Genomic DNA, 26,800 nt, shown 5'->3' on the forward strand with positions numbered 1-26,800 from the left:
TTAGATTTAGGTTTTAGGTTTAGGATAGGTTAAAGGTTTTGGGATTTGAGATTAGGTTTAGGTTAAGGTTATAAGTTTAAGTTTAGGAAATCGGGTTCGGGTTTAGGATCGGGTTTACGTTTGGGTTTAGGTATAGGTTTAGGTTATAGGTTATAAGTGTAGGTTATAAGTTTAGGTTAAGGTTATAGGTTTAGGTTAAGGTTTAAGTTTTAGGTTTAGGTTTTAGGTTAGGGTTTAGGTTATAGGTTTAGGTTTAGGTTAAGGTTTAGGTTTTAGGTTATAGGTTTTGGGATTTGAGAATAAGTTTAGGTTAAGGTTATAAGTTTAAGTTTAGGAAATCGGGTTCGGGTTCGGGATCGGACTTGCGTTTGGGTTTAGGTATAGGTTTAGGTTATAGGTTTAGGTTATAGGTTATAAGTGTAGGTTATAGGTTTAGGTTAAGGTTATAGGTTAAGGTTATAGGTTTAGGTTAAGGGTGTGGTCCCTGCAAATACAGATATAAACACGGCCTGTCCAAATGGCCAGGCCACTCTAATGTTGTCCATAGGAAATGATAGCTTCATCATGGTCATAACAGCGGTTCCTACCTTCCAGGGACCCCCACTCATTCGGATAGCTCCGACGTACATCTGGGTTTGCTCCATTAATTTCGAGCAAATATATAAACACGACCTGTCCAAATGGTCAGGCTACTCTAATGCTGTTCATAGGAATTGGACAGCTTCATCATGGTCATAACAGCAGTTCCCACCTTATAGGGACCCCCGCTCATCCGGATAGCTCCAACGCACATCCGGGTCTGCTCCATTAATTTTGAGCAAATACATAAACACGACCTGTCCAAATGGCCAGGCCACTCCAATGTTGTCCATAGGAATTGGGCGTTGGCTACCAACACATATAAAATGACCAACAAGAAAGTTCATAAGTAAAGTCAATCTCATTCAGCATCATTTTCAAAAGTAAAATTTGCAACTCAATATTCAACAAGTACCTGAAGATGTGAAGCATTTGTTGCAGCTCCGAGTCACCTAGAAATAAAGCTTGCCTTCTTACCATTTCCGCTACACAGAATAGATAATTGTATTAAGATCTAAATCATCCTGAATAAGCAGCACAAAATAAAGCCAATGCTTACATGCTAAGGCAATGCAACTGTCACCCTGCACTAGTGGACATGGCTCATGTGCAAATGGGGTGACACAAGGCTTGATGCAATGTCTGGCAAGAATGCCAAATGGTGATGGATATGTTGGTGGAAGGAGGGCTCAGGTTCTAAAGCCTTCAAGATTAGAATTCAACATGCAGCTTCAGCAATCTACAACATGAGAAATCAACATTTGGGTTGGTTGGTCAGAAGTACCTTAGAATAGGAACAATTCATAAAGAACTCACATTCAACAAAAAAAGAAAAAAAAGAAAAGCATATAAAATAGTGGCATGGCTCTGGATCATTTGGTTTTTATGAATTCGGACATATGGAGTATCCACGGTTAGGTATAATAGATGAACGGTTTAGATCTCATACATATGTGCCTTACGTACCTGACATAACTAAGATATTAGCATCTAACACTGGATACTTGATGATTCATACAACAATGAAGCGCTTTGGCATCTGTAAAAAATAAATTGACAAGTGGAATTCTGCATATTACTGGTTTGCATTGGAATAAATAACCAACCAAATGAGAACTTATAAATTCCTAGATGGCCAAAGAGAACTTAGATGGTAAGGTACACCCAATCAGTTTCTCATAAAGAATTTGTTTCCAGAAAATAAATTCTTTAGCAACTTGTAAATTCCTAGTTTTTAAACAACCCAAAATACATATTTGTTACATCACATATGGATAAGGAATAGAAGATTATAACCAACTTATTTGGAAGTGTAAACAAACAGATGCCTATGAGTTCTACTGTGTGCTTGTAAGTAATCAGATTACATGCAAAATCATTCATGTTGATAGCTTCCAACATTCTCAATCGGCAAAATCATTCATGTTGATAACTTCCAACATTCTTAATATGATCTAACATGAACCTTGCATGTATTTAGGGTTCTTTTGGAATGGGTTTGCTTCCATGTGTGGAATATGTCCATCTAGCTGTAAGTTAGAGCCATAAATCTAGTAGTAGTGATTTCATACTTGTGTTTTTGTTGCAGCATTTGTATCTAAATCAAATGACTAATACCCCTCATCTAAACAAGGATGAGGGTTTTGTAGAACAATCCCAGTAATCATTCCACTCCAAATTCCCCTAATACCAAAGACAAATAAATAAAATTTCACATACAGAAATACAGAATTGTAACAGAGAATCAAGCTTACCATGAATAGTGATAAAGCTTGTGCAAATGAATGGCGAAAACACCAAGTTCTTTGATCCATTTTAGAAATATATAAATCATTCCATGAAACATGCAATAATGTCATAAGCAGACACACAATAGGAAGTAAATGCAAACTAGTGAACAAATCAAATGGCTAAAGGAAGCATATACACTGATAATGGTAGCTGGAATTATGAATATTTATTCACACCAGAAAAAAAAATTGATTAGAGCTAAACAAAAGTCAAAACAGAATGTTGGTTAGAAAACAATAGCATGCAACCAATAGTAGTTGCTTCACAATTCCAAAATCACTGCCACATAAATTTTCTGGAAGAAAGAAATTACATACATAAATTTTTTGGAAGAAAGAAATTAAATACATATTTTTGTATGACATATACATATGAGCAAAGTGACTATACATATGACATATCCACAGATCATGCAGGAATATGACAAGCATGTCAAATTACATACCTAGAATTTAATGAAAGAAAAATAGGCATCAATCACTAAACCAAATTAAAGAATGTAGCCAAGCTCAGACAAATTACATTTGGGAAACAATGTCATGGGGGGTGTGGGCAAGTAGATAAAAGGGTGTATCCTCCATGTAGAAATTATTGGGTCCTGATGTGTCACGCCAAATGTTCAGCCTTGTTTTGCCGACCATTGTTGTCCATTTCCATTAATTTTCTACCAAGGATACCCAAATAGCAAATTGCCACTCCTCTTGAATCTCGCCCTACTCTCACTCAGTACTTCTGGAACCAAGCTTTTATCTTCGCCAACTCCCTGCCACCACCATCATCACATCCCTTTCATTTTTCAATTTTGATCTAGATATTCAGCTATTTATTAGTTACAAGATTTATTAAATGAATCTTACCCAATCAAAATTGAAGGGAAATTTTTATAGGATTGCCATTAGATCAGTCATGCTTTATGAGAGAGAATGCTGAGCAATCAAGGAACAACATATTCATAAGATGAGCGTAGCTGAAATGAGAATGATGAGATGAATGAGTTACTAGAAGAGGATGGATAAAATTAGATGAACATAGATTAGAGAATTTAGGAGTAAAACTAATAGGTAAATAATATGAGAAGTTGACTTAGATGGTTTCGCCATGTGCAACAAAGACCAAGAACTGCACTGGTGTGGAGTGAGTTGGTTCAAGTTGATGGCTCTAAAAGCACAAAGAGAAGCCTAAAAGGATATCGGTAGGTAGTCAAATGGGCCTAACCACCTGGTCCAAATGTTAGGCTGGTCCAGTCATCATGCAGGTTGCTATTGGCAATTTATTTGATGCTCATGTTGGTGTGACCTGCATGATTAGTGGACCACCTCCATCTTTAGGCCAAGTTATCAACACAATGTGGTCCACTTGATGCATGGGTATAGTGTCACACACAAGTGCCATTTTGAAATGATTTGCTGCTTTTTGAAGTGTGTAGGTGCATGTGAGCTTTAGCAGAACTCTAGAACAGAAACATGTTGTGTTACCAACATCTATCTTTCATTTACTAAGGTATGAAATAACATTAGTATCCATAGAAACTTACTGACAGTAGAGCAACATAAATTACATTTAACCATAACAAATTCTCATACAAATCTAGAAAGCTACAATCTCTTTGTGGAAGCCAACTATCAAAAACAACACTTAAATTTTATGGTGAATACAATTAAAATATAAACCCTTGGTCAGAAGTTTCTTGTAGCCTTGACTTCTAGGCATTGGCTATTGCTTACACCTATAATTATAGTTAACATGGCTCCATTTCTCCATAAGTAGAATCAGTCTTTATAGGATTACATGGATTGAATACAATAGACATGTGATATGTTGGCAAGAAAGACAGTTGCATGTGAAAGTTCACAATCACATGCATCCCATGAATCGAAACTTCACCTGGAAGCAATGCATGACATGCATCAACTGAACCCAAGCGCAGTTAAAGGAGCAGAATTTATGTCCAGTGAGCAGCCCATTGTAGAACTTTTGCCAAGAATCATAAGAATTCTTGCTTTGGATATGATTGGCAAAATGGAATAGTAATTCCAACCCCAAATAGTTGGGGCAAGGCTATAATGATGGGTTGAACACAATAATGAAAATTTGCACATGAGGTGCGTGTATTTATTAGCTTTTTTCACCTATGAAGATGTCTCCTGATCATGTTTTGTATTTGTTGGTAATCCTAGAGATTGCAAATAGAGTTTCCTACCAATCTGAAGTTCTATTGAACCAATGTAACAAAAACAGTAGCTACATACAAGGCAGTCCACCTGAAAAACCTAAGAAATTAGTGAGTGATATGTATATATGAGAGGCCAATGTAAGATGAGTGAAACTAAACCACTGCATGACCTCCACACTTGTTGGATGGCGGTTACTCATCCACCATACACGTGGAATGTGGTGTATATGTATTTCAATGCCAACCACCAAAATAGTCAGCCCCACTGTGGGTACAACAAATCCCAAAAATCACACCGAGTGACTGATCTTACCCATACATCCAATTAATTTGGACATTTGACCATTTTTCCTCTTAGGCATATGTTGGATGCAAATTGGATGGCTACATACATCCAATAAGTGTGATTTCAGGAGATGATACATCCTCATTAGAACCGAGTGACCGTGTATGCCACATGTACAGTGGATGAGGCACCACCATCAAGAAATCACAGAGAAACCATATAGAAGTATAGCCCCAGAGTATGAAGAAACTGCAAATTCCAAAGAGACAGAGAGAGGGTGAAAGGGGGTTTTAAAAACCCTAGCGAGAGAGAGAGAGAGGGGGGGTTGGGAAATAGAGAGAGAGGAATGGGCCCAAGAGACAGAGAGAGGGTGAGGCAGCGCAGGAGATCCGGAGCGGGCAAGGGAAAGGGAGAGGCTGAGTGCGAGAGAGAGAGAGAGAGAGAGAGAGAGAGAGAGAGAGAGAGAGAGAGAGAGAGCGTTTGGGTTTTCGGAAGATGGGCAGGGGCTTGAGAGAGGGAATTTTAGGAATTTGGGGATGCAACTTTGCTGGATATCAGGTCATCCAACTTTGTACGGCCTACTGTGATGTATGTCTGAACATGATTTCCTAAAGATGGGCGTGGGCCCCACCATAATGCATGTCAAACATCTACCACATCAGTCAGATGCACCATTCCATGGTGGGCCCTGAGATTAAAAGTCAAGTCAATCTGTGTATTTTGTGGGCCACACCACATACAAAAGTTGAGAGGGGTTACCCTCCATTAAAACATTCATAATTATTTTTTGGGCCCACCGAGATGTGGTCCACAAATCCAGCCCATCCATTATGTGTGTACCACTTGGATGAGGGGTCATACCAAGTTTCAGATGCATCCAAATTCTAGGTGGGGCCCAACAAGTGCTTTTATATGTTTTAGGCATGTCTTCACATGATTTTAGATGGTATGGCCCACCGGAGTTCCATATACGATTGATTTTTGGGATATCCCATAATTTAAAGGGGACCCATCAAATGCATGGTGTTGATGTTTGACACACATCATGGTGGGGCCCACACAGCTTGACCTCATGGGGACAACATGGATTAATCAAATACATCATGGTGGGGTCCACACAGCATCGACCATCGAAAATATATGAATGAATAGAAAACACAGACATCAGCTTGATCCAAAACTTCTATGGCCTCCAAGAAATTTTAAATGGTAGAGGTTCAATTAGACTATTTTAGATGGTATGGCCACCTGAGTTTCGTATAGAGGGGATTTTTGGGATATCCCATGATTTAAAGGGAACCCATCAAATGCAAGGCGTTGGTGTTCAACATGCATCATGGTGGGGCCCACACAGGTTGACCTCATGGGAAGTTCGCATGTGTGTGTGTGTATTATATATATATATATACATATACATATATATATATATATACATATACATATATCTATATATATATATATATATATATATATATATATATATATATATATATATATATATATATATATAAGTATTTCAACAGTCAGTTTATCCAACAGCACACTATCAATGATTGGGACCTCCTGTATGACAGGAATTAGGTTTGCTACTTCTTTCACAGCCTCTTGTTCCTTCACTAGCATCTTTTCAGTTTCATTAAATTGAAGTTGCATCTCTTCCAAATGCATTTCTTCAATCTTCTTTTCCAGTAAACTCACCATAGTCTATAACAAATTAATGTTGAGTAACATAAATATCATAAGAGGCCATTTCTGGATACCTCCACCAAATATCACCGAACTTCAACTGCTAAAAATGATTTTGCGGTTCAATCTAAAAGAAATAAATATTGACGTGATTTAATGCCATTTTGAAAAAAAAATGCAATAACCACTAATTAAAAAAATAAAATAAATCCACTATGCAGATCTCACTAAGAAAATCAGCATCATCTAAAGACCAACTAACTGGAATCAGCTACACGAATCCTGTTCTGCCATTGCACTCCATCAAGGACCATTTTCTTAGAAAAACTAATTCTTATGAAGGAGATGCATCCCTGAATATGGCCATTTAGTCAATCACCTAGGTCGCAACATTACAATAAGATTTATATCAATGAAAGAAATACTAAAACCATATATTTTCTTATGGTTTCTCTGCAACATTAACAGAATAAGCTTATTCTACAACTAGACAACTTCCCAGTGACATTTGTAGAATAAGCTTATTCTACAATATGTGTGGAGCCCACTGTGATCTGTGCAAGGTTCCACTGTCCATCATGTGTGCCCCCCTCATTTTCCTTTTGGAGGACAAAAATCAGGCAGGTCACAAAACTCGAGTGGGTCACACTATATAAAATCATCATGCTCAAATCTGCTAAAATTACATGGTGTGGCTCATTTGAGTTTTGGAATGGTCTGATCTTTTGGGTGTCAATCCATCCTTGTGGGGCGCGTCTTATAAATAGATTGTATGGCAAACAAAAAACATGGCGGGTTTCCCATCCCAATCATTTGCATCTACCAAAGAGAAAAGAACACAACATTGTAACTTTGGATAATATTGAGCGCGATAAACCTGTAGTAGGCATCAGCCCAAGAATAGTCAAAGATAAATTCTCCATACAAGTGAACTGCAATTCAAAGTAACTAAAATATGTAGTTCAGCTACTATTAAACAGAAACAATTAAAAGCTGATTGTAAAAGTTAAAGATAACCATTTAAACAAGAAAAAGTAACAAGAACAGAACATGGACATAATTGCAGATGCTAAACCTTTTAAGATAAAGTGGAACAACACCTACAATATTTTCATATATATTTATCCTGAGCAATAAGATGCTGAGGCACCCATCCCGTTTCCTAAAATCATTTCAGATAAGATATCATAAAAAGGTCTAAGGGTACAGGTTGATGCTGGTAACTATATGATATACATAAGAACTCTCATTTATCATGTATTCATGGAAGACCATCTAAAGAGAAGAACAGATCCAAGTGTTTAGAAACTCATGACGACATGATATGATGCAATGATCAAACCTGCACTTCAAAACAATTGACAAAATGCAACTGAGAATGGATCTTTCAACGACAAACTTTAGAAGTAAAAATCCGATTGTTATATAACCTTTCAAGCCTAAGGACTAATTTGATTTCCATGATAAATGAATCAGATTATAGAACCTGAATTGTAAATTGTAGGATGTTAACCACAAGCTCATGTAATGAGAACCCAAAATGTGATTTAAGATCATGATAGTCCAAGGGACACCTGAGAGTTGATTGGAGGTCACCATTCTCCTGATAACCACAGTAGAACACGTGCACAAACCCTATACTCAACTCAAGCATGCCCTTTTTTGGGCCCCACCATGACGTATGTTTTATATCCACACCTTTCATCCATTTGGAGAGATCATTTTAGGGCAATATCCAAAGATAAATCCAAAGCTCTAGTGGACCTCAACACAGAAAACAGTGGGAACAGTGACACCCACCATTAAAAACGTTTAAAGGCCAAGAAAGTTTTAGATCAAGTTGATATTCATGTTTTAACTGATTTCATGTCTTTTTTAGCTTTTGAGCAGGTTGGATTTCAAATAAAAATTATGGTGGGCCTTAGGATAGTTTCAATGGTGGGAATCACTCTCCCCACTGTTTTCTGTGGTGAGGTCCACTACATCTTTTTATCTACCTCGTTCTTTGGCTCATGTCCTAAAATAATATCTCAAAATGGATGGACGGTGTGGATACAACACATACATCATAGGGGCCCACAGAACTTGGTGATGTCACTTCATTAGCCAACTCGCTGCTCAACCTGTAACTTTTGAAAGCGTGCGTGAGAGAGATTGCCCTAATCTACAGCAGTCTCCTCTCTCTCTCTCTCACTCCCTCTCCCTCTTCTCGCTCTCTATCTCTCTCATCCTCTCTCTCTGATCTCTCCGACCTCTCCTCTCTCTATCTCTCTCGCCTCCTCTCTCTCTCTGTCCCTCTCTTCCTCTCTCTCTGATCTCTCTTGCGGACCGTTGCCGAGCGCCCTACCCACGCATGCCCTCTTGTTCTCTCTCTCCCAGTCAGCTCGGTTGAAGTTCATTCACGATAGTGAGGTATATATATATATCTCTCTCTCTCTCAATCTCTCTCAATATTAATGCTGATTTAGGAAATTGGGAGTTAGTAGTTTGTAGATTCTTGATTTGAATGTGGACCCCAAAATGGGTTTTCTGATTTTACAAATTGGGGATTTAGGGATTTTAGGATTTTGGGGTTTTGAGGACTTTTGAAATTGTATATAATAGTAAGAGAGGTTGGTAAGGTATGTGAGAGTAGTAGAGCAGCAACTCCATCAACTACCCTCTCATCTCAAGAAGAATGAGGAATGCATGGAGTAGTGCGCTGGTGGTGGTGATGCTGCTGGTTGTTGTCTTCGAATCAGAATCTCAGGTGGACCACACAATAGGAAACAATGGTGATTGAATGCCTCACTATTAAAAATTGTAAAGGGCCCATCGTAATGTTTTCATGTTGTCTATTTACAATCCAATCTATTTGTAAAAAAGATCTGGACGATGGGAAAATAGAAAGATCAGATTGATCCAAAACTTTTTTTTCAACGACAAATTCATTGATTTTTTTTCAAGAGGAAATAATGTGGATAATTGCCTACCAGAACAGGGGCCCTGTTCGGGTAAAGAATCAACAGTAGGAAAATACTGAATAAGAAAAATGTTTTCATATTGTAACACCCCGTACTTTTCAGTACTCGGGTGTTACCGAATAACCGGGATTTAGGATAAATGCAAACCTAGCTAAGTGAACATTCATGTGCATCCTAGTTTAAATCTGACCGTCGAAAGTGATCCCCATCCACATATCAAACCACCTAGTAGTCAAATAATATATGCTAAGTATATTATCTTATCTATTTATTATATTATAAATTTTACACAAACATGGATCAAAAGATTATAGATGTATCTTGATATATTACTTATCATACAGAAGTATATGAAAATATATTATATTAAGAGTAATATATATATTTAATGTACTTAAAATATTATGAAAATAATATTATATTAACTAAACATAATTTTACAATATATAATTGAATTATAAATATTAATGTAGTATTGAATATTTTTATAAACATGTAAACCAAAAATTATTAGATATATGAATAAAATTTTATATTATTTAACAATGCGATTTTAAATAGGATATTGTATATTGGGAATTATATATTAATAAATACATGATTAATAGCATGTTAATATTAGAAATTATGTATATATGTGTATGAGATTTTAATTATTTTAAATATAAGTAATATACAAAAGTAATGAAGTCTATATTAAAATTAGTATTGGTTAGTAATATGTGATGAAAATTTACAAATGGACCATTAGGACCTTTTAACCATTGACGTCCAATTTCGGAATCATCCGACCACTAGATTGACGGGAAACCACCATTAGGACTACAAATCAAGTTATGGGCCCCACATAAACATTCATCGGCGTGATCTTTGATCTCGGGCCCTTCCTGGGGACTCCCAAATGGAATGGACGGAGTAGATTTTCCACAATCATCACGATGGACCCCACACCCGCATTGCAAGTGCACCACAGTGGATGCACTCGCTGTGCACCATACTTACAAAGGCAGTCAAAATTGCCTTGACCGAGCTTTCTCAAACGAGAAATTTCCTCTCCTTCCTTCAGCGTCGGCAACGGATGGATGACGTCCTTGAGATTTTGATCGGTGGCCCACCAAATGAAGTCGGATCTCTAATCCAAACCGTCCATCGTGTCAGGGAGCTCCGCCTGACCAAAACCCATAACATATTTTCTTGCGCATAGGGACACACTATCTTCACTGCAAACCATCCCTACAAACACATCAGTTTCTAAAAACAGAAACTGTCTCCCGCTGTTGCCACGAGGGTGATCCGTGTGAGGATAAAACCTCTCATCTTAGCCCTCCGTCCAGTCACATCTCGACCGTCCATTCAAGCTGTGGTTTAGGGCTTTAAAACCACTACGGTTTCCATCTTACCCACAGGATTTATAAGCGGTTTCAGTCAGAACAAATCCAAGCCATCTGTTACTGATCCAACGGTGCTGGGATCTTAGGGTTAGCAAATAAAATGGGATGGATCGAGCAGTAGGTTACCCTCATCCATTTTCTAGCAGCCACATGAAAAAAAAATAGTTGTTTCCTTCCAAACTCAAACCAACCACTCTAACCTTCCTTGAGCTTCGAAAAAGCCCATCTAGAAGCTTTCTAAGACCCATAGGAATCATCTGAAAGGAGCGGATTGGAGGAAGAAGCTCCACATACGAATCCACCATTTTAGCTCGGTCATCTTCCTCGTTCAAAGCTATATCGAGCCGCAGTCCGAGTTGGGCCAGTTCGTGCCTCGTTGGGTTTCCAGCAAAGGAAGGAGAAAGGAAAGAAGGGAAGGAGAAGAAAGGAGTGAGGGAGAAGAAAAATAGGGAGAGAGAGAGAGACCGTGCAGCTGCACCACCAGGACTCAGCTATTGTACGCGAGTCAAGCTGAGTCACGACTCGAGTGGATGTGTTGGGTTGGGTTTAGATCCGACTCCAACACTCCAGTGGTGTTGCTATACCCACTAGCCACAAAGAAAGAAAGGAAAAGGAGAGATCAGGGGGAAGAGGAAGAAAGAGTCTTGGGCTGGGTCGGAGCATGGGCACGCTGGATTGGCCCTGTCCGAGTCAGCGTTGCTGGACCTCCAGCGGAGAGAAGAAGAGAAGATGGAGGAGAAGCAGATAGAAGGGAGAGAAAGAGAGTGGGGTTGGTACGGCTGCACCAACCTGACTCAGCTGGGTCCCAACCACTAGTCTAGGCTGTGTCATGGGCTGAGTGCAGCCCCTGATATGGGCCACGTTCTGGGCTGAGATCAGCCTTAGGTGGGCTATAATCCGGGCTAAAAAGAAATTAACCAGGTTTGGGCCGAATACAGCCATTCTTTGGGCTGAAATCTAAACCGGGCCCGACCACAAATTTGGGCCGAGCTTAGCCTGCAACCAACTCATGGTTTGGGCTATCTAGGACCTCGACCCGTAGCATGCTCTATCCCGTATGAATGTCGTCAATCGAGTCATCAAGGTGAGAACATTCAGATTCATCATTAGTTATTTCGTTATTAATAATATTGCTATAATTTTCTATCTGTTGTAACAGTCAATGTCAGCATTATTATCATTAGTAGGATTATGAATATTAAGCATGATTAGCTATTAGTAAATTACCTATACTAATGTTAGTCATTACAGACAAATTACGATTATTAAATCTTAGTATGTCATTTTATCATTCTTAAATATTACCTTTGGAGATTAGATCGTACTATTTATTTCATTGCAATACCTATTAGCGCCTCCTTAGCTAATATTAGGTATGTTGTTAATATTAATGATCACCTGAAATTATTAGTATTATTAGCATTTCGATCGACTATACATCATTAGCCGTTACTACATTAAAACCCTAAGATAGATAACTCAAGCCCTAGCTCGTGATCTTAAATCTAGGTAACATATAGAACTTGGATCTGATTGTACAAATTCATGATCTTGGTAGGATTCGATTCTAAGGGTGCAAACACTTAGCGACACTAGAAGGCGATCCAAAGTATAAGGTGATGATTCTTCCCCTTGAGCTTTCCATCTTCTCATTAGCTTAAGTTATAGTTTTTATTAAAAATTATAATTGATATCTCTCTCTTATAATCACATGTGTTAGCTGGTGAAAATTGAATTGTTATATTACCTGCTTAATGTTCATCCTGTATATTTGTTCATGCCTGTGGATTATTTGTGTATTGCTTATAGACTTTAAACTGGTACATTAGTGAGAAACCCCCACCTATAAATGTACACCCATACTTGGGATGTAACCCGACTGGTTGTGATTAAAATGGACCTTCGACTTAGTGGTTATTGAGTGGTGGTCTAAATGGATCATTAATGTGGGCCTACCATCTAGGGTTGTTGTGTCTAATAGTTTTCAAGGATGGTCTTTTATCGCATATTTTTGATACTCGCCCTCTGAGGCCTATTTTGATAATTGCCCTATGTGGCTTGTTTGATATCGCCTTATGTGGCTTTGTTCTGGTATTTTTCCTGTATGGATTCGATGTTTTATACCGTGCAACCACGCGATGGTAAGCTGAATATACTATAATATGATTGGCCACTAGTCGATGGGTTTCCATTAAACATCCTAAGATGGTAGCCTCATGAGCCGGGGATGGTGGTAATGGGACACTATGCCCGAGCTGTCGGCCTACGCTGGGCCCTGCGCTCCCCGTAGTGACCGTGAGCTTATTCTAAAATGGCTGATTGCAATTGGACTAATAATGGGCTGGCAAATCATGCACGCATAGCATACTATGACGGCTTGGATCATTATGCCCATACATTACGCTGCGAGTTGCGCTAATGACTAGCCGATCGATTTATGATGATGACTTGGATCACTCATGCCCATACGATTACGCTGCGTGTTGCGCTGATGACCACTCACATCTTTGGGTGACGACCCCATTGCCTGTCTAGATGTTTTTCCTGGGGCACCGACCGTCCGGATGATTTACCCGGGTTGATGATTGCATTCATGCATCCATGCACCTAATAAGACTGCATTTACTCTGCTTTGGTTGTCTGGATGTTTTATACTATCTCTTACCTAATGCGGCAGTGTGTAATCTTGAGGGGAATTCACACTGAGTTGGCCACTCATCCATCAAATATACAACCGTACAGGTAGTACAGGTGGCTTTAGTGATATATATGTTCAGACTTGATGAGGAGCAGAGTACGATTGCCAGGGATGCAGCTTGTATTTACCTGGAGGAGCTGCGTGATCTTGCAGCTTATATTTATATGCTTTCCGCTATTCTTCATGTATTAAATTCTTGTATATCTTGTACTTATTAAATTCAGAGACATTGGTTTGTATAAGTCATTATGGGCAGCTTCTTGTAAATTTGAATGATAATGAAATTTTTCTTTATGTCGATTTGTCCACACTACGCTCATTTTCTTACTCTGATGAAGGAAAAAAAATGTACACTCGAATTTGACCATCCTTTAAAGCTAACACTCGGGTTTTTGGGACATGTGTCATATACTCGGGTCCTGAAAATTGGGGCGTTACAGTTGGTATCTGAGCATAGTTTGGACAAACTTGGCCTTGCGAAATGATCTTATACAAGCTTTGAAATGTCTCAAGTTAGAATATTTGAAATTAGAAATTTGAACTTAGGAAAACTTCCCTTAGACTTAGAAGAATGATTGGGAATGTAGAGACCCAAACTTAAGTCCCCTTGAAGATTTTATGTTTAGACATTGGAAATTAGGAAAAAAAAAAAAACTTGGTTCCCATGTCAACCACCAAAACTACTATTGAAACTTAGAATTAAACGTAGGCCCCTTTAGAAAAAACTATTTGAACTTATATGAATCTCCTCTGTAGCTAGGATAAATTAAGGATATAGGGACTCAAAATTTTAGGCCCTTAGATGATTGTTTTGGACGATCATAAAACTTAGAAATGATATAAGGTTCTTTTAAAAATATAGATATTCAATGTTTTAAGTCCCTTAAGAAAGTTGTTGGAAAATCTTAGAAACTTCAAACTGGACCTAAGTCCCTTTAACATTCTAGGTTAGCCATTTGAACTTAGAGACAAAGCTTAGTTCCCTATTATGGAATATTAGAGTAGCTGCTTAAACTTGGAACTAAACCTAAATATTGTATGAGGACAACTTGAGAACATAGGTACTTCAAACTTTAGACCCTTGAAATTTTTAGGACTAGACCTTTGGACTTCAAACTCATGTAGAGATCCTTAGAAACTATTAAGTTAGCCATTTGAAATTAGGAGGAATTGAGAACATAGTGATTCAAAATTTTTGGCTCCTAGAAAAGTTGTTTGAATGACTGGAGAACATAGAAATGAACTTAGGACCCTTAGAACATTTAGTCATTGAACTTATGGAAAGTTCCCTGCAAAAATTATAGTTTTGAGAATATAGATACTTCAAAATGTTAAGCTCCCTAGAAGATTGTTTTGGTAACCATAGGACTTAGAAATGAGTGTAAGTTCCCTTGAGAGATTTTAGGTTTAGTCATTTGAAATTAGAAACTAAACTTAAGTATTGTGGATGTACAAATGCCCACTATGATGTATAAAAGGACCAAACTAGAACATTTTTATACTTAACTTCCAAATGAAGATTTGCTAGAAATTCAGGATATGAAATTTCTTAAGATTTCATGGTTAGGGATAACGTCATCGTAGTAATCAATCAAATGGATTGAATTTAGGCTTCGTAGGAAACTCCTTATCCACCACATTGTACATTAGGTTGGACATAAGCACTCCCTAAACTTAAGAAATTGCAATGGGAAATGTAATTTGAATTCTTTGACACATATCTCTACCTAGAAATAGTATTTCCTGCAAATTCTAGCACATGAAATTAATTAGAGGTGAAGTTATGGGACTTTGGATAAATTTTCAACCCTAGGCTACGCATGTTGGGATTAGATTTGAAATTCTAAGTGAGTTTAGAAATTTTCGACTCAAACTTCATGTATAAATCTTGATTTTGAAATTTTCGGTTAGTGCATTAAGGAATCAGAGTGCACATTGGAAGCATAATGGGCCACGTGGTCTTATCCGTTATGGATGTAGGAAAATCAGATAATACTTCCCATGAGTCTAGAACAATCGGGATCTCGGATTGATGGAACCATATTTAAGCGAAGCTTACGCAGTTTGGGCTCAAGTTCTAAATCCTAGCGAATCTCAACGATCTCATTGCCCTGATCAAGCAAAGGATCGAGATTTAAAAGGGTTGTGAGTTGATACCAAAATCCTCTGTCCTGCAGGCAGGAGATCAATGTATCGTCGGGCTCAAACATACTACAACCATCTATTCGTGTTGACAATATTATTAGTGACCACTAAAATGAACTTGTAATATTTGTAGATACTATAAGAAATTTTAATGTTGACATGTGATAGGATATCCCTGCTACTTGTATCATTAATAATTGGAAAGAGCATCATCAAATCTCGGGGACGAGATTTTTCTTTAAGGGGGGTAGATTGTAACGACCCCAGTTTTGAGCGCTTAGTGGCATATGTTTGTACATGTAGGAAAATAATGGATATTATCATCATCCTTAATAATAATAGAAGCATTGAATTTCGAGGACGAAATTCTCTTTAAGGGGGGTAGATTGTAACACCCCGTACTTTTCAGTATTCGGGTGTTACCGTATAACCGGGATTTAGGATAAATGCAAACCTAGCTTAGTGAACATTCACGTGCATCCTAGTTTAAATCTGACCGTCGAAGGTGATCCCCATCCACATATCAAACCACCTAGTAGTCAAATAATATATGCTAAGTATATTATCTTATCTATTTATTATATTATAAATTTTACACAAACATGGATCAAAAGATTATAGATGTATCTTGATATATTACTTATCATACAGAAGTATATGAAAATATATTATATTAAGAGTAATATATATATTTAATGTACTTAAAATATTATGAAAATAATATTATATTAACTAAACATAATTTTACAATATATAATTGAATTATAAATATTAATGTAGTATTGAATATTTTTATAAACATGTAAACCAAAAATTATTAGATATATGAATAAAATTTTATATTATTTAACAATGTGATTTTAAATAGGATATTGTATATTGGAAATTATATATTAATAAATACGTGATTAATAGCATGTTAATATTAGAAATTATATGTATATATGTGTATGAGATTTTAATTATTTTAAATATAAGTAATATACAAAAGTAATGAAGTCTATATTAACATTAGTATTGGTTAGTAATATGTGATGAAAATTACAAATGGACCATTAGGACCTTTTAACCATTGATGTCCAATTTCGGAATCATCCGACCACTAGATTGACGGGAAACCACCATTAGGACTACAAATCAAGTTGTGGGCCCCACATAGACATTCATCGGCCTGATCTTTAATCCCGGGCCCTTCCTGGGGACTCCCAAATGGAATGGACGGAGTAGATTTTCCACAATCATCACGATGGACCCCACACCCGCATCGCATGTGCACCACAGTGGATGCACTCGCTGTGCACCGTACCTACAAAGGCAGTCAAAACTGCCTTGACCGAGCTTTCTCAGAGGAGAAATTTCCTCTCCTTCCTTCAGCGTCGGCAACGGACGGATGACGTCCTTGAGATTTTGATCGGTGGCCGATCAAATGAAGTCGGATCTCTAATCCAAACCGTCCATCGTGTCAAGGAGTTTCGCCTGACCAAAACCTGACGTCCATAACATATTTTCTTGCGCACATGGACACACTATCTTCACTGCAAACCATCCCTATAAACACATCAGTTTCTAAAAATGGAAACTGTCTCCCGCTGTTGCCACGAGGGCGATCCGTGTGAGGATAGAACCTCTCATCTTAGCCCTCCGTCCGGTCACATCTCGGCCGTCCATTCAAGCTGTGGTTTAGGGCTTCAAAACCACTACGGTTTCCATCCTACCCATCAGATTTACAAGCAGTTTCAGTCAGAATAAATCTAAGCCATTTGTTACTGATCCAACGGTGCTGGGATCTTAGGGTTAGCAAATAAAATGGGATGGATCGAGCAGTAGGTTATCCTCATCCATTTTCTAGCAGCCACATTAAAAAAATAGTTGTTTCCTTCCAAACTCAAACCAACCACTCTAACCTTCCTTGAGCTTCGAAAAAGCCTATCTGGAAGCTTTCTAAGACCCATAGGAATCATCTGAAAGGAGAGGATTGGAGGAAGAAGCTCCACATACGAATCCACCATTTTAGCTCGGTCATCTTCCTCGTTCAAAGCTATATCGAACCGCAGTCCGAGTTGGGCCAGTTCGTGCCTCGCTGGGTTTCCAGCAAAGGAAGGAGAAAGGAAAGAAGGGAAGGAGAAGAAAGGAGTGAGGGAGAAGAAAAACAGGGAGCGAGAGAGAGAGAGAGAGAGAGAGAGAGAGAGAGAGAGAGAGGGAGAGAGACCGTGCAGCTGCACCACCAGGACTCAGCTATTGTACGCGAGTCAGGCTGAGTCACGGCTCGAGTGGATGTGTTGGGTTGCGTTTAGATCTGACTCCAACACTCCAGTGGTGTTGCTATACCCATTAGCCACAAAGAAAGGAAAAGGAGAGATCAGGGGAAAGAGGAAGAAAGAGTCTTGGGCTGGGTCGGAGCATGGGCACGCTGGATGGGCCCTGTCCGAGTCAGCGTTGTTGGACCTCCAGCGGAGAGAAGAAGGGAAGATGGAGGAGAAGCAAATAGAAGGGAGAGAAAGAGAGTGGGGTTGGTTCGGCTGCACCAACCTGACTCAGCTGGGTCCCAACCACTAGTCTAGGCTGTGTCGTGGGCTGAGTGCAGCCCCTGATATGGCCACGTTCTGGGCTGAGATAAGCCTTAGGTGGGCTGTAATTTGGGCTAAAAAGAAATCAACCAGGTTTGGGCCGAATACAGCCATTCTTTGGGCTGAAATCTAAACCGGGCCCGGCCACAAATTTGGGCCGAGCTTAGCCCGCAAACTACTCATGGTTCGGGCTATCTAGGACCTCGACCCTTAGTATGCTCCATCCCGTATGAATGTCGTCAACCGAGTCATCAAGGTGAGAACATTCAGATTCATCATTAGTTATTTCGTTATAAATAATATTGCTATAATTTTCTATCTGTTGTAACAGTCAATGTCAGCATTATTATCATTAGTAGGATTATGAATATTAAGCATGATTAGCTATTAGTAAATTACCTATACTAATGTTAGTCATTACAGACAAATTACGATTATTAAATCTTAGTATTTCATTTTATCATTCTTAAATATTACCTTTGGAGATTGGATCGTACTATTTATTTCATTGCAATACCTATTAGCGCCTCCTTAGCTAATATTAGGTATGTTGTTAATATTAATGATCACCAGAAATTATTAGTATTATTAGCATTTCGATCGTCTACACATCATTACCCGTTACTAAGTTGCTATTTTTAATTAGTAATGTTACTAATATTGTTATTACATCCATTAGAAATAAAATCCAAAAATCTAAAACTTGTGGATGAAATCCTAAACTTAAGCGGTCTAAACTATAGGTCAATACCCTAACCATGGATAGTGTGTTAGTATTAACCGACAATTACTACTTATCATCCCCTTCAATATTATTATAAATTAATTATTAGGTTTTGACCCCTAAGCAAAGCCTAAAACTAAACTTTATGACAAAAACCGTAATTATACGTTAAAACCCTAAGAATGATAGCTCAAACCCTAGCTCGTGATCTTAAATCTAGGTAACGTATAGAACTTGGATCTGATTGTACAAATTCATGATCTTGGTAGGATTTGATTCTAAGGGCGCAAACACTTAGCGACACTAGAAGGCGATCCAAAGTATAAGGTGATGATTCTTCCCCTTGAGCTTTCCATCTTCTTATTAGCTTAAGTTATAGTTTTTATTAAAAATTATAATTGATATCTCTCTCTTATAATCACATGTGTTAGCTGGTGGAAATTGAATTGCTATATTACCTACTTAATGTTCATCCTGTATATTTGTTCATGCCTGTGGATTATTTGTGTATTGCTTATGGACTTTAAACTGGTACATTAGTGGAAAACCCCCACCTATAAATGTACACCCATACTTGGGATGTAACCCGACTGGTTATGATTAAAATGGACATTCAACTTAGTGGTTATTGAGTGGTGGTCTAAATGGATCATTAATGTGGGCCTACCATCCAGGGTTGTTGTGTCCAATAGTTTTCAAGGATGGTCTTTTATCGCATGGTTTTGATACTCGCCCTCTGAGGCCTATTTTGATTATTGCCCTATGTGGCTTGTTTGATATCGCCTTATGTGGCTTTGTTCTGGTATTTTTCCTATATGGGTTCGATGTTTTATACCGTGCAACCACGCGATGGTAAGCCCCATATACTATAATATGATTGGCCACTAGTCGATGGGTTTCCATTAAACATCCTAAGATGGTAGCCTCATGAGCCGGGGATGGTGGTAATGGGACACTATGCCCTAGCTGTCAGCCTACGCTAGGCCCTGCGCTCCTCATAGTGACCGTGAGCTTATTCTAAAATGGCTGATTGCAATTGGACTAATAATGGGCTGGCAAATCATGCACGCATAGCATACTAGGACGGCTTGGATCATTATGCCCATATGATTATGCTGCGAGTTGCGCTAATGACCAGCCGATCGATTTATGATGATGACTTGGATCACTCATGCCCATACGATTACGCTGCGTGTTATGCTGATGACCACTCACATCTTTGGGTGACGACCCCATTGCCTGTTTGGATGTTTTTCCTAGGACACTGACCGTCCGGATGATTTACGCAGGTCGATGATTGCATTCATACATCCATGCACCTAATAAGACTGCATTTACTCTGTTTTGGTTGTCTGGATGTTTTATACTATCTCTTACCTAATGCGGCGGTGTGTAATCTTGAGGGAAATTCACACTGAGTTGGCCACTCATCCATCAAATATACAACCGAACAGGTAGTACAGGTGGCTTTAGTGATATATATGTTCAGACTTGATGAGGAGCAGGGTACGATTGCCAAGGATGCATGGCTGTATTTACCTGGAGGAGCTACGTGATCTTGCAGCCTATATTTATATGCTTTCCGCTATTCTTCATGTATTAAATTCTTGTATATCTTGTACTTGTTAAATTCAGAGACATTGGTTTGTATAAGTCATTATGGGTAGCTTCTTGTAAATTTGAATGATAATGAAATTTTCCTTTATGTCGATTTATCCACACTACGCTCATTTGCTTACTCTGATGAAAGAAAAAAAAATGTACACTCGAATTTGACCATCCTTTAAAGCTAACACTCGGGTTTTTGGGACACGGGTCATATACTCGGGTCCTGAAAATCGGGGCGTTACACATATGCATAATAATTCTGTATTGCTATAAGCCTATAAGATGTATTTCCTCCTCATGGAAGTGGAATTGTACATAATACTGAATTAGTTGAGGTGCTTTGCTTCCACTTAGATTCTTTTTTCTCTTTATGTACTAGACTTTCTTTTTTCAAAACTTTGTTAATAACAACAAAAAGATGGAGTTGGCTAAATTTGTGGCAACCTAATCTCTTTCATCAATTCACTCGATAAGAAATCGGAGCATGGGCAGTTTCCTAGTTTGGCCCTGAATAATTCTCTCAACATTGCAAAAATTAAAATGGAAATTTTGAACTGAAACATCGAACATGCAACGAATAATCATGGTAGCTACTTTTTGTTCCTATTTTCTACTTTAATATAATCAGTCCTGTCTTAATTATTATTATTATTATTTTTTAAGAAAAGAAAGAAAGAAAGAAAGAAGAAATAAAGAAAAACAGGGGAAAAAAAGAAAAAAGAAAAAAAAGGATTAATACTACAATATTCTAGTCGTATGCATTGGCTAGAATTGTGTTTTTCATGGTGGTCCATAATATGGTCTGCACTATTCTTCATCCTTACTACAATCTCTTGATTACCTGCTAATCTCGGATACTTGCAGCCTTCAACGTCTGGTGGAAGTAAGTGCCGCAAAAATATCACACCGAAAAAGATTGAGCCTAAGGTATGATGATCTAATACCTGATTTAAGAGTATGTTTAGGACTTACTTACCTCTACAAATGCATGTATGACCCAGCTGCCACATGTCTGTGATGACGTATAGCCTACCTTATATATTGTGTGCCCTGGAAATCTGCTGGTTCACAGTGTATGTAACAAGATGGATGGCATAACCAAGATTTTCTTTTTTGGATTTTTTTTGTAGCTTGTGGGCCCATCTGATGAGTGAACGATAAAGATTTTTCTGCATCCTTTTTCCTTTTATTAAAGTGAACACCCGTAGGGAAATGCTTGTCTTGTATTCTTTATAAGCTAGCATTATACCAAAGAAAGTTGTATAAACTTCTTGCAGAAGGTATGCTGATTCACTCTCACTTATCTCATGATTCTTGTTTTCTATACCCTACAACTTTGCATGTCTTACCCCTTTGTATGATGGTTGTTCTTTCTTTCTTATTATGAATCATTGCTGAAAAATGACTGATGGTTATCATATACATTAATTTAACGTGAAGCTTATCGGAAGAGCTGAGGCTTTGGCGCAAAGCAAGAGTGCCATAGAAAAATGTTCAATTTTTAACATTTTTTCATGCATAATTCTCTATTTTCATTGATAATTTCATTGAATTGAAGTTGGGTTTCTTTGTTGTACGGATTCTAAAGATCTCAAGTGGCAATTTGAATCTTTCATGATTGGAACTACTAAACATTTTGAATTTCAAGAATTAGAGGTAAACCATTTATGGCTTGTAACTTCAATATTGTATATAAACAAGTTACTATGTTTTTTTTATAGCTATTTTAATTATCTGTTACTGTGAGTGATGAATTTTTAGCGTACTGTGAAGCTTCTTGATATACAACAATGCAAAGATATTGCCATTTTTGTTATTTATATTTGTAGCAACCATAATCTATTTATTTATTTTCCTTGTACTGATTGATTTAATACGGATTTCCTTCATCCTGCAAATCAATCATCTGTCACTATGGTTTGGAAATTTCTTAGTAGCTTATAGGGTTTCTTGATGTGGAATGATTTGAAAAAGTTTGCCATTCAAATTCAATTTGCAGTCCATTTCAATTCTACAACTAAGCAGATCATGATGTAATCTTGGAAATGGCATTAATTCATTTTCAGCTGTCTATTTCTAGCCCATAGTTTTAATGGAGAAAATTGTCGAGGTGGCATAGATTTTGGTGGCTTTATTTTCCTTTTCATGTCATTTTTTTCTTTGTATTGCTCCATTTTTGGTCTATTTTGCCAGAGCATAAAAGGTTTTCTCAGAGTTACAAATTGCATTTACATTCTCATTCCAATGGAGATGGAATTCTAATTTGTTTTTGGAGGTCTTTTGGAATGTGGAACCTTACACATCTTTTACATGTTCTTACATAGAGATACACATGCACCTGATGTACCTAAGGCAGAACCTGATATAATTGAGTTTTATTGGTATTGTGAACTATTTTCTATACAGGACAAATACATATGAATGAGCGCACTATTGAAAAAAAATGATTGGAATCTTATTGCAAATTCATTGTTGTTGCCAACCAAGACTGCAAGGAATTGTAAATCAGGAAATGTTGCTGACTCTGAATAGTTTATAGAACCAATACTCAATTCTCTCGAAACGTTGATGACATTGAGAAAACCCTTAAATAAACTCATACTTAACTACATAGTTTTCCTCTATTGTATTTTGGAAATTCCTATACCTGAATTGCTGGGATAATGATGATTACAGTGTCACAGTCCGTAGCTCATTCATGAGAATTTAACATTGAGTACTGTCCAACAGTTGTGATATTAACACTTCTTTTCTTTCTGTTTATGTGAATTGAATCAACATTAAACTGAACTAAGCAAATTTCATAGTATGAGCAAAAGGTTAAACAGAGATATCCACAGCCAAATAATAAATACAATGGTTGATCAATTCCTTTTTCCCTTTATATTTACAAATTTTCCAACTGAAGTTTGGGAGTAGTGAAAATGTTTTCTGAGTTTTCTCATTGTCAAAATCATTCTTTTCATTTTGAACTGGTTTTCTTTGTATTATTGCACTACCAGTCAGTGCTGCTATATATATGTTTCCACTAATGTCCCCCATGGAAACCATTGCAGGTGATCAATTGGCAATTGCTAAAGAAATTGGGCGTTAGCTGGGAATGGGTACAAACATGTACCCATCTTCATCTCTTCTAGGGGACAGTAAGGATGAATCAGTTTTGGCCCTACCTGTGGATGAACTAATTGAGAAAGCTGATGGTTTTGTTGGGGTCTTTCCTGGTAAAATTTTAGCATATTCTGTTGGTCCTATCAACTTTTCTTATGCCATTTCTTATACTATGTTTTCTTCCACAAAGCACATGTATGAGATTGTGAAGAAACTCTAAGCTAGAAAGCACATCTGTGGAATGATACATGTAAATGATATGTCTATGCATGGGATGTGGTGGGATTCATATCCCTATAGGTAGGAGACCATGTTCCCTCTTTTGAAGCCATAAACATGAATAAACATGCGTTGCAAATGAGCACGCACGCACACAAACACTGACATTTCACACCCATATTTTGAACAAATTTGGCGCTTGTTTTTTTTATATAATATTGAATGAATTTTGTACTCTATATTTGAACGCATTTATAATCTTAGGCTCCATTTGGTCATCACATTAGTATTTATGAAAACAATTTTTTTGAAAACTAAATGGAGCATAAGCCCTTTTTTAACTCTGCCAATGCAACTCCTTGCATTGCCGGTCCCAAGCCCGGGTAAAGGAGGAGGGAGAAGGGCTTTAGAATGAGATCGTTAACTATGAAGGAGATCCTGAAAATGCAGTGAGTATCTCTTGTTTTATAGTTTTACTTGTATATTCCTGTATTGATTACTCAAGCATGATGGTTATGCACATTCTTTTAGGTGGATGTTACATGTGGGAGGATTGGAGCTGCATATTTCAGATTCAAGCATTTGGTACGTCTCTTGTCAAGAATGTACATGTGTAGTTCATCAAACAATACATTATGTGATTATAATTACATTTATTTATTGCAACAATATGTTCGTGATATCGTGTGCATGATATCTATGTTGTAATTACAGTTATCTATAATAATAATAATTTGTTCATTATAGTGCATTCACAATAGTTATCATTGTGGTTATAATTATTCATTATGTGAAAAGTTTTCAGGTGAGATGAACAAGTTTCAAAACAAAACAGTCTGCAGTTTTGAGAAGCGATTCCCAGAATATATGTGTGCTTTAGGGGCCATCTGCACCTTGGAAGCGTACAATGGAAGGTACGAAAAACCCTCAAGTTCCCTTCTTTGAATCATGAAAAGATATTTGTGCTGAATCCCATGCATTGGTAATATTAGGCATGCTCATGAGTAGGATATGCATAATTCCGTAAAAATTGATGGAGCAGACCCAGATGTGCGTCGGAGCTATCTCGATGTTGAGCGAGGGTCCTTGAAATGTGGGAACCGCTGTTATGACCATAATGAAGATGTCCATTTCCTATGGATAGCATTGGAGTAGCCTGACCATTTGGATAGGTCGTGTTTATGTATTTGGTCGAAATTGATGGAGCAGACCCGAATATGCGTCGGAGCTATCCGGATGTTGAGCGGGGGTCTTTAGAAGGTGGAAACCGCTGTTATGACCATGATGAAGCTATCCATTTCCTATGGACAACATTGGAATGGCCTAGCCATTTAGACAGGCTGTGTTTATGTATTTGCTCGAAATTAATGGAGTAGACCCGGATGTGCGTCGAAGTTATTCAGATGAGTTGGGGTCCCTGGAAGGTGGGAATTGCTGTTATGATTATGATGAAGTTGTCCATTTCCTATGGATATCATTGGAGGGGCCTGGCTATTTGGACAAGCCGTGCTTATGTATTTGCTTGAAATTAATGAGCAGACCCGGATGTGTGTCGGAGCTATCCGAATGAGCGGGGGTCCCTGCAAGGTGGGAATCGCTGTTATGACCATGATGAAGCTGTCCATTTCCTATGGATAGCATTGGAAGGGCCTGGCTAATTGGAGCAGGCCGTGTTTATATTTGTATTTGTAGGGACCACACCCTTAACCTAAACCACACCCTAAACCTATAACTTAAACCTATTCTCAATTCCCTAAAGCTATAACCTATAACCTAAACCTAACCCTAAACCAAAACCTATAACCTAAACCTTAACCTATAACCTATAACCTATAACCTAAACTTATAACCTACAACCTAACCTTAACCTAAGCCTAAAACCTAAACCTAAACCTATAACCTAAGCCAATAAACTAAAACCCTAAACCTAAATCTAATACCTAAATGTATTCTCAAATCCCTAAACCTAAACCTACACCTAATCCTATTCTCAATTCCTTAGCGTAAATCTAAACTTGAAAACCCAAACCTAAACCCGAACCTGATTTCCTAAACCTAAACCTTAACCTTAACTTATTCTCAATTCCCCAAAGCTATCACCTATAACATAAACCTAAACCTATAACCTAAACCTAACCTAAACCTAAAACCTAAACCTAAACTTAAACCTAAACCTAAACCAAAACCTATAACCATAACCTAAACCTTAGCCTATGACCTATAGCCTATAACCTAAACTTATAACCTATAACCTAACCTTAACCTAAACCTATAACCTAAACCTATAAACTAAAACCAAAACCAAAACCTAAAACCTAAATGTATTCTCAAATCCCTAAACCTAAACCTACACCTAATCTTAATCTCAACTCCTTAGCCTAAACCTAAACTTGAAAACCCAAACCTAAACCTGATCTCGAACCCGAACCCGATTTCCTAAACCTAAACCTTAACCTATTCTCAATTCCCTAAACCTTAACCTATAACCTAACTTAAAACTAAACCTATAACCTACACTTATAACCTAACCTAAAACCTAAACCTAAAACTAAAACCTAAACCTAAACCTAAAACCTAAATGAATTCTCAAATCCCTAAACCTAAACCTACACCTAATCCTAAAGTCAACTCCCTAACCTAAACCTAAACCTAAACTTGAAAACCCAAACCTAAACCCAATTTTGAACTCAAACCTAATTTCCTAAACCTAAACCTTAACCTATTCTCAATTCCCTAAAGCTATAACCTATAACCTATAACCTTAACCTTAACCTAAACCTAAAACCTAAACTTAACCTATAACCTATAACCTATAACCTAAACTTATAACCTAAACCTAAAACCTAAACCTAAACCTATAAA

General features: G+C 37.7%; 1 long non-coding RNA gene across 1 annotated transcript; it reads right to left on the minus strand.

Moving 5' to 3' along the window:
• Positions 1 to 721: 721 nt before the first annotated feature.
• Positions 722 to 5,069, minus strand: LOC131229196 (uncharacterized). Its single transcript, XR_009163208.1, has 4 exons — positions 4,500 to 5,069; positions 1,546 to 1,618; positions 1,139 to 1,318; positions 722 to 1,064 (listed from the first exon to the last, which is right to left on the minus strand). It is a non-coding gene; the product is annotated as an uncharacterized LOC131229196 (long non-coding RNA).
• Between the last annotated feature and the right edge of the window lie 21,731 nt (positions 5,070 to 26,800).

Source organism: Magnolia sinica, chromosome 2 (assembly GCF_029962835.1).
Source record: "Magnolia sinica isolate HGM2019 chromosome 2, MsV1, whole genome shotgun sequence".
NCBI lineage: Eukaryota > Viridiplantae > Streptophyta > Magnoliopsida > Magnoliales > Magnoliaceae > Magnolia > Magnolia sinica.